Here is a 7689-nt window from a genome sequence, read left to right on the forward strand (position 1 = left end):
AGTCACACAAGTTAAAATTCAATATAACCTTTTTAATTCATGGAACTTATTCTTATTAAATAATGATTATAAATTGGTATAAATGGGATCATAGTTAATTGGTTATGCATAGAAATGAAGGGTTTAAATTCCAAAGTTACTCTCAGTGCCTCCAAAATGGATGGTTTTATGCTCTCTAGATTATGTTTAGTGGAACATCCAATGTGCATAGGCATCAATATATTATACTACCTTTTAGTAACTTCTTTTCTTCAGGCTAAAATTTGTAAATCTGATCCGATGCAATTTCCTAAACATAGTAAATGATTATAGGCTAGAACATTGGAAATATTGTACAATGAAAAGTTAAGACGTAGGAAAGAAATTGAAGTTGTGTTAACAAGAGAAAGAAAAATGCTGAAAAGATGAAACAGGAACTAGATGAAGAGTGTTTGATTGTTATTAATAAGAAATTGCTACTGGAGGGCCAAGTTACGAGTAGTGATTATATGATGAAACACTTGTAGGATGAGTTGGCTTCTCCTATGGAACTATCACAAATTTTCAAGAAAGAGTGGGATGACTTTGAGGAAGCACGTGACAATGCTCTCAAAATAACTGAGGAGCTTTTGGAAAAACAAGGAGAATACTCCACTATGGATTTGCACCAATCCCTCTATGAGTTTTCTGTATCAGAGAGTCAGGAAGCAATCTGCAACTTTGACCCATCTTTGAAGATTGGGGAAGGAGATTATGGAAGCACTTACAAGGGTAAAATTCGGCATATCCCAATAGCTGTAAAGGTCCTGCACGCAAATAGCCTACAGGGGCACTTAGAATTTCAGTTGGAGATAAGGTGCTTTAACTTTTAGTTTGTTTTCATTCTGATTATCAGTGTAGTATAACATATTGTTTGTAGCAGCCCCGGTAATTCAAAATGGAAATTATATTATAATTATTAAATGCGGAAGCGAAGACAAAATTTCAGTTAACATCCCTTACACGAAAACCAAAAACGTACTTAAAGTATGAAAGATTAAACTAACTAAGAGAGAAACTCGAAAATAAAACTATGAGTATGACTACAGAGTCTCTAGGCATCCCCTTCGTCATCCTCCTGCGGAACGGGTTCGGGAAACATGTCTTCCTGATCTGAAATGGTTAAATAAGGAGTGAGCTACACTAGCCCAGTAAGAACATCACGATATCTCACCGTCACGGAGGTAAAGGTGGGTAGAAAAACACAAAAGACGAATGGAGCATGATTTATAACAAATACTTTTTATTTATGATAAAACCTTTACCATCCAGTTAGCTCGGTGGAATTAATGAAACAATATAAGAAAATAATAACATTATCACAATCATAGAATAATATAAGCTGTAAAACATAGCACTTATCACGCATTTTGTAATTCAATCATTATACAACATATCCTTTTCTCATTTACCAGCCTACTAGTATCCATGGGGGTCCATAGGGGTCCCGCTACCCGTTAACCTTTAACATTCATAATCAGTTTCCAGGGCCGTCCCCATACCCCGTCCGGTATGGGCGCCAAAACCATAAAATCTCCATACCCCGTCTCGCATGTGAGACCACAATCCCGGTAGGGTTTCCTACGGACCCGGTCCGTCCACCATCTCCCAGGATATCTAGTCAGGCTAACCCCATCATACAATTATCAGTCTACACAATCTTTCATTTTCCTTTTTCCTCAATAAGCATCATCAATTCACATTTAAGAAAGCAAATCGTAATTCATGCCAAGCAGACAACATACAGTATCAGTTCTTCAGTCTTTCAACCCATAAATAAATAAAACAGTAATATATGCACTCGAAACTATAAAATGAACACATCAAACCTCATAATGCATTTAAAGTTGTAAAACATGCCAAATAACAGTAAATCATAAATCACACTAGACTCGGGCTCCATTAGCAACCTTAAGCAATCTCACACATGCGTTAATTCAAGAAATACCATTTTATCATTTTGAACTTTAATACCGTGATAGGAAATAGGGTGAGGGGTCCTTACTTGTTTTCGGGATCCGAATACGATTCACAGTGCGCCTACAGACCGTCCCTAATTTTCCCTGAATTTTTCCCGGGGAACTGAAACACACTAACGGTACCTGCACGTGTTCCAAAAAAAACCCAAATTAGGCCCAGGGCCTCTTTCGGCCCAAATCGCAACTCCGGCACGGAGGCTCCGCCGTGCTCCGGCGACGGCGCCGCCGCTGGCGGCGGCGAGTCGCCTCGGGTTGGCTGTTTTCGGCCGTTTTCGGCCGAATTCGGCCACACTCGCATCGGTCCCTGTGAGAAAACAACCCTAAGGCCCTCGGGGGGCCAAAAAATCACGGAAAAACGGAGCTTACCGGCGGCGACGCTCTCGGGTGCGGCGGCTCTCCGGCGAGGTTCGTGTTTTGGTGATTCGGCTCCGGTCAACCTGTAGAGAAAAGAATGGTGATCACGATGATATAAAAATTGCATCAAACGGAGGCAGGGAAGGGCCTCGTCGGAGGCAAAAACCGAGAGGGGGCGCGGCGGCGCCGCTGGTCTTCGGCCGCGTATTCCGGCCGTTTGGCCAGGATTTTGGCTTCGATTTGGCCATAGGAGGAATCAGCGTGGAAAAACGAGTCGGGGGTATGAAATTTACCTCGATCGGTGGTCGGAAATTTCCCCGGTGCGGCGGCGGGTGGCGGCGGTCGGCCTCTGGTTCGTCTTCTCCGGCGAGCGGCAGGCGGCTAGGGTTTGTGGTCTGGTGTGGGGGTTCTATTTATAACCCCTTGCCCTTTGATCTCAGCCGTCCATTTTGTTTTAATCTGGGCCGTCCGTTTTTGATTAAATCTGGGCCGTCCGTGCGATTAAATCTGGGCCGTCCGATCGCGCGATTGATCTGGGCCGTTCGATCGCGCCCACGCAGATCGCCAACGTGGCCCGTTCAGGAGCGACGTGGTCTTGCCACGTGGCAGGCCCCGGTTGGCCGGGACTGCTGACCGGGCCTGCTGACGTGGCTACCGACGTGGCTTTTTTTTTTTTCTCTCCTCGGTCCGGGCGCTACAACTCTCCCCCCCCATAAAGAAATTTGGTCCCCAAATTTGCCTCATTACTCTTGATCAAACAGATGGGGATATTGGGCCCTAAATTCTGATTCAAGTTCCCAAGTCGCCTCCCTAGGCGTGTGGTTCTGCCACATGACTTTTACAAATGATATTTCCCGGTTGCGGAGTATTCTGCTTTCTCGGTCCGTGATACTGACCGGTATTTCTTCATAAGACAAGTCATCTCGGAGTGGAAGCGGTTCGTGAGCCAAGACATGAGAAGGGTCCGGATTGTACTTACGTAGCATAGATACATGAAACACATTATGAACCCGGGAGAGCTCAGGAGGCAGTGCAAGTCTGTAGGCAGTGGTACCAATCTTGTCTAAGATTTCAAAGGGTCCAATATATCTGGGGTTTAATTTTCCCCTCCTGCCGAACCTGCTAATTCCCTTGAAGGGGGTGACTTTAAGGAACACCCGGTCGCCTTTCTCAAAGGCCAGGTCCCTTCTCCGGGTATCGGCATAACTCTTCTGCCTACTCTGAGCTGTCTGGATGTTCTTCTTGATCTTAACTATCTTGAACGTGGTTTCTTCTACCAAATCCGGGCCAAACAATCTTCTATCGCCCACTTCCTTCCAACAGATCGGCGACCTGCACGGACGCCCGTATAGCGCCTCGTATGGGGCCATGCCGATGCTTGCTTGGTAGCTGTTGTTGTAAGCAAACTCTATCAGGGGTAGGTGGTCGTCCCAATGGCCCCCGGAGTCAAGGACACAAGCTCGGAGCATATCCTCCAGAGTACGAATTGTCCTCTCTGATTGTCCATCGGTTTGGGGGTGGAAGGCAGTACTAAGAGACAGCTTTGTTCCCATAGCTTGCTGGAAACTATTCCAAAACCGAGAAGTGAATCTGGGATCCCTGTCGGATACCACTGTTACTGGAACTCCATGTAGTTTGACTACCTCCCGGATATACATCCTTGCCAACTTGTCCAAGGGATCAGTCATTTTGATGGCCAGGAAGTGGGAAGACTTAGTGAGTCGGTCAACAATTACCCATATAGCATCATGTCCCGATCGTGCCTTGGGTAGTCCCGATACGAAGTCCATGGTGATATGTTCCCACTTCCACTCCGGAATCGGTAAGGGCTGAAGTAACCCGCCCGGGCGTTGATGTTCTGCTTTGACCTGCTGACATACCAAACATTTAGATACAAAGTCGGCTATATCTCTCTTCATCCCATTCCACCAGAACTGAGGTCGCATAGTTTGGTACATTTTCGTACTTCCTGGATGCATGGCGAACCTTGAACTATGGGACTCTGTCATGATGTCTCTTCTTAACTCACTGTCGTCTGGGACATACACTCTGTCCCTGAAACGAATCAATCCGTCGGCAGAGATCTGAAATTCTGAGTTCACTCCCTGTTCTGCATCCTTCTTGCGGGTTACTAGGGCGGGGTCGATTGACTGGGCTTCCTTTATTCTTTGGATTAACTCGGGTTGGATTGCTAGATGGCTCAAACATGTGGCCCTCTTCAGATCTCGCAGTCGAACCTGCTGCGTGGCCCCAATGGACCTGCATTCTGAAACCATCAGATGGGCCAGGGTGCCTGCACTTTTCCTGCTGAGGGCATCGGCTACTACGTTGCCCTTACCTGGATGGTATAGGATGTCACAATCATAGTCCTTGAGGAGTTCCATCCACCTTCTCTGACGCATGTTGAGATCCTTCTGAGTGAAGATGTGCTTCAAACTCTTATGATCGGTGTAGATTTGAAAGGTCTCTCCATACAAATAATGGCGCCAGATTTTCAGGGCGTATATGATTGCGGCAAGCTCCAAGTCATGGGTAGGATAGTTCTTCTCATGATTCTTTAGCTGTCTAGACCCATATGCTATAACCTTTCCATGCTGCATCAGGACACAACCCAGACCCAGATAGGAGGCATCGCTATAAACTGTATACCCTCCTGATCCACTCAGTAGAGCCAACACGGGTGCAGTAGTCAGTCGCTTCTTCAATTCTGAAAAACTCCTTTCGCAGTTCTCATTCCAATCAAACCTTGCATTCTTCTTTGTGAGTCGGGTTAGAGGAGCCGCTAGACTGGAGAACCCTTCGACAAACCGGCGGTAATAACCTGCCATCCCTAGGAAACTGCGAATTTCCTTAACTGTTGTCAGCCTTTCCCAACCAAGTACCGCTTCAACCTTTTCGGGGTTCACTGACACTCCTTCCTTCGATATAACATGTCCTAGGAAGGCGGTTTGCTCGAGCCAAAATCCACACTTGCTCAACTTTGCATACAACTTCTTTTCCCTGAGTACCTGTAGGACTTGAGCAAGATGACGAGCATGTTCTTCTCTACTTTTTGAGTAGACTAAGATATCATCGATGAACACGATGACAAATTGATCCAAGAACTCTCTGAAGATTCTGTTCATTAGATCCATAAAGATGGCCGGGGCGTTGGTTAGCCCAAACGGCATAACCAGGAACTCGTAGTGTCCGTACCTGGTTCGGAATGCCGTCTTGGGGATATCCTCCGCTCTTACCTTTACCTGATGGTAACCTGATCGTAGATCTATTTTAGAAAAGATCTGTGCGCCCTGCAACTGATCAAAAAGGTCATCAATCCGAGGAAGAGGATATTTGTTCTTGATTGTTACCTTGTTTATCCTTCTGTAATCAATGCACAGTCTCAACGTTCCATCTCCCTTCCTTGCAAAAGTAACCCCGGCACCCTATGGGGAAACACTGTGCCTAATGAAGCCACTGTCTTGTAGCTCAATGATCTGTTTCCTTAGTTCTTCCATCTTGATGCGACTCATTCGGTAAGGAGCTACTGAGATGGGTTGGGTGCCTGGCTGTAAGTCTATGGTGAACTCGACCTCCCTGTCCCTTGGTAGACCGGGCAGTTCATCCGGAAATACGTCTGGAAAGTCTCGGACTACTGGAATCTCTTGGATACAAACTTCTTTCTTGGGTTTACCTAGTTAGAGAAAATACAAGATTAAGGCACTGGAAATCAAGAAAAACTTGCCATTCGGGAAATCAGTACTGGATAATTTTATTAACTTGTAAAAGGCTCCTCGTTGGGAGGATTAAATACAATCTTTTTATTAAAGCAGTCTATGGTGGCGTGATACGCCGCTAGCCAATCCATTCCTAGGATTACATCAAAATCCCCTGTGTCTAACCCTATAAGGTCTACCCTCAATTTTCTATCTGCTATCTCCACGGCACATGCCCTGTAGACAACCTCTCCTAACAATGTCTCCCCCCCAGCGGTAGATACAAGCAATAATGAATCAAGTCTATCAGGTGATACACAAATTTTGGAAGCAAGAACATGTGAAATAAAAGAATGTGATGCACCAGTATCAAACAAAATATGAGCAATGTGGCCAGAGATAGTATACATACCATGTACCACGTCCGGGTCTGCGTCGGCATCCTTCTGGGTAAGATTGTAAACTCTGCCCTGGATTGGAGGCCTTCTCTGATTCTGGTTCCTGGGGCATTCCCTTACATAGTGCTGGGCACTGCCGCATATGCGACATGTGTCGTTGAGGCGGTAGCAGGGTCGGTCCCCGTGATCCCTGCCGCAGTGCTGGCAGATCTTCCCACGTGCTGCCCCCATAGCCTGAGGAGGAGCCTGAACGGCAGGCCTGAGCCTCTTACTGGGTTGGACAGGCATGGTAGGCGCTGGCCTGCGGAGCGGGGCTGAGGGTCAGGAACTTCCCGCTAGCTGAGGGCGGGTGTCGAAGCTCCTTTCTATGATCTGCGCCTTTGCCAGGACTGCCGAATATGTCTCGAGCTCCATCACCAATAAGTGCTGTCTGATCGCCGGGCGGAGGCCCCACTGGAATTTCCTGGCCTTTCGGCCCTCATCCAACAATGTCTCCGGGGCATGTCGGCCCTGCTCCAGGAACTTGTGGGCATACTCCGACACTGTCATATTACCCTGGACCAATTGAGCAAATTCCAATTCCTTTAAATGTTGGATGTGTTTAGGGAGATACTCTGCATGGAAGGCCGCTAGGAACTCCTCCCAAGTAACTGGTACAGGCAGGGTGGCCCGCTTGAGCTCCCACCAGCGTACCGCTTCCCCTACCAGCATGTAGGAGGCAATGGCAGTCCTCTGCTCAGGAATTACTCCCAAGGTCTCGAAAGCTCTCTCAGTCTCTGCCAGCCAGTATTGGGCTTCTTCGAACGAGGATCCCTCTGAGAAGGTAGAAGGGTTCAGTCTCCTGTACCTCTCTATGAAGCCGGGGTCGATCAAGGAAAGAGCAGGGTCCCGGGGTAGAGGGACTGGGACCGGCTGAGGGTGAACTGGGGGACCTTGTGGTGGAACCTGCTGATGTGGTGGGGGCACTAGAAAGTGCTGTGGCGGTGCCTGCTGGTACTGTGGCTGTGGTACCGGGTCGTACCGCGGCTGTGGTGCCGGTTGGTACTGTGGAGGAACAGGCTCCTGTCGGGGTGGTACGGGATCAGCCTGCTGTAGTGGGGGCTCAACCTGCGCTAGCGGAGGAGGTCCGGGTAACTCCCTTCTCTCCTCTTGCCTTCGCTGGGCAGCTACGAGAGCCTCCACCATCTTATACAGTCTGTCAAGATCCTCCCAAAGCGAATTATCCTGAGCCGCTCGGTTTAGTGG

The 7689-nt window shown here is 47.6% G+C and overlaps 1 long non-coding RNA gene across 1 annotated transcript; it reads right to left on the reverse strand.

Moving 5' to 3' along the window:
- Positions 1 to 988: 988 nt before the first annotated feature.
- On the reverse strand, positions 989 to 2436 carry LOC148253709 (uncharacterized). The gene is made up of 3 exons (XR_015819104.1): positions 2364 to 2436; positions 2024 to 2120; positions 989 to 1126 (listed from the first exon to the last, which is right to left on the reverse strand). It is a non-coding gene; the product is annotated as an uncharacterized LOC148253709 (long non-coding RNA).
- Positions 2437 to 7689: the final 5253 nt, after the last annotated feature.

This window comes from Carica papaya, chromosome 5, assembly GCF_054855325.1.
Source record: "Carica papaya isolate Zhongbai chromosome 5, ASM5485532v1, whole genome shotgun sequence".
NCBI classification, from domain to species: domain Eukaryota; kingdom Viridiplantae; phylum Streptophyta; class Magnoliopsida; order Brassicales; family Caricaceae; genus Carica; species Carica papaya.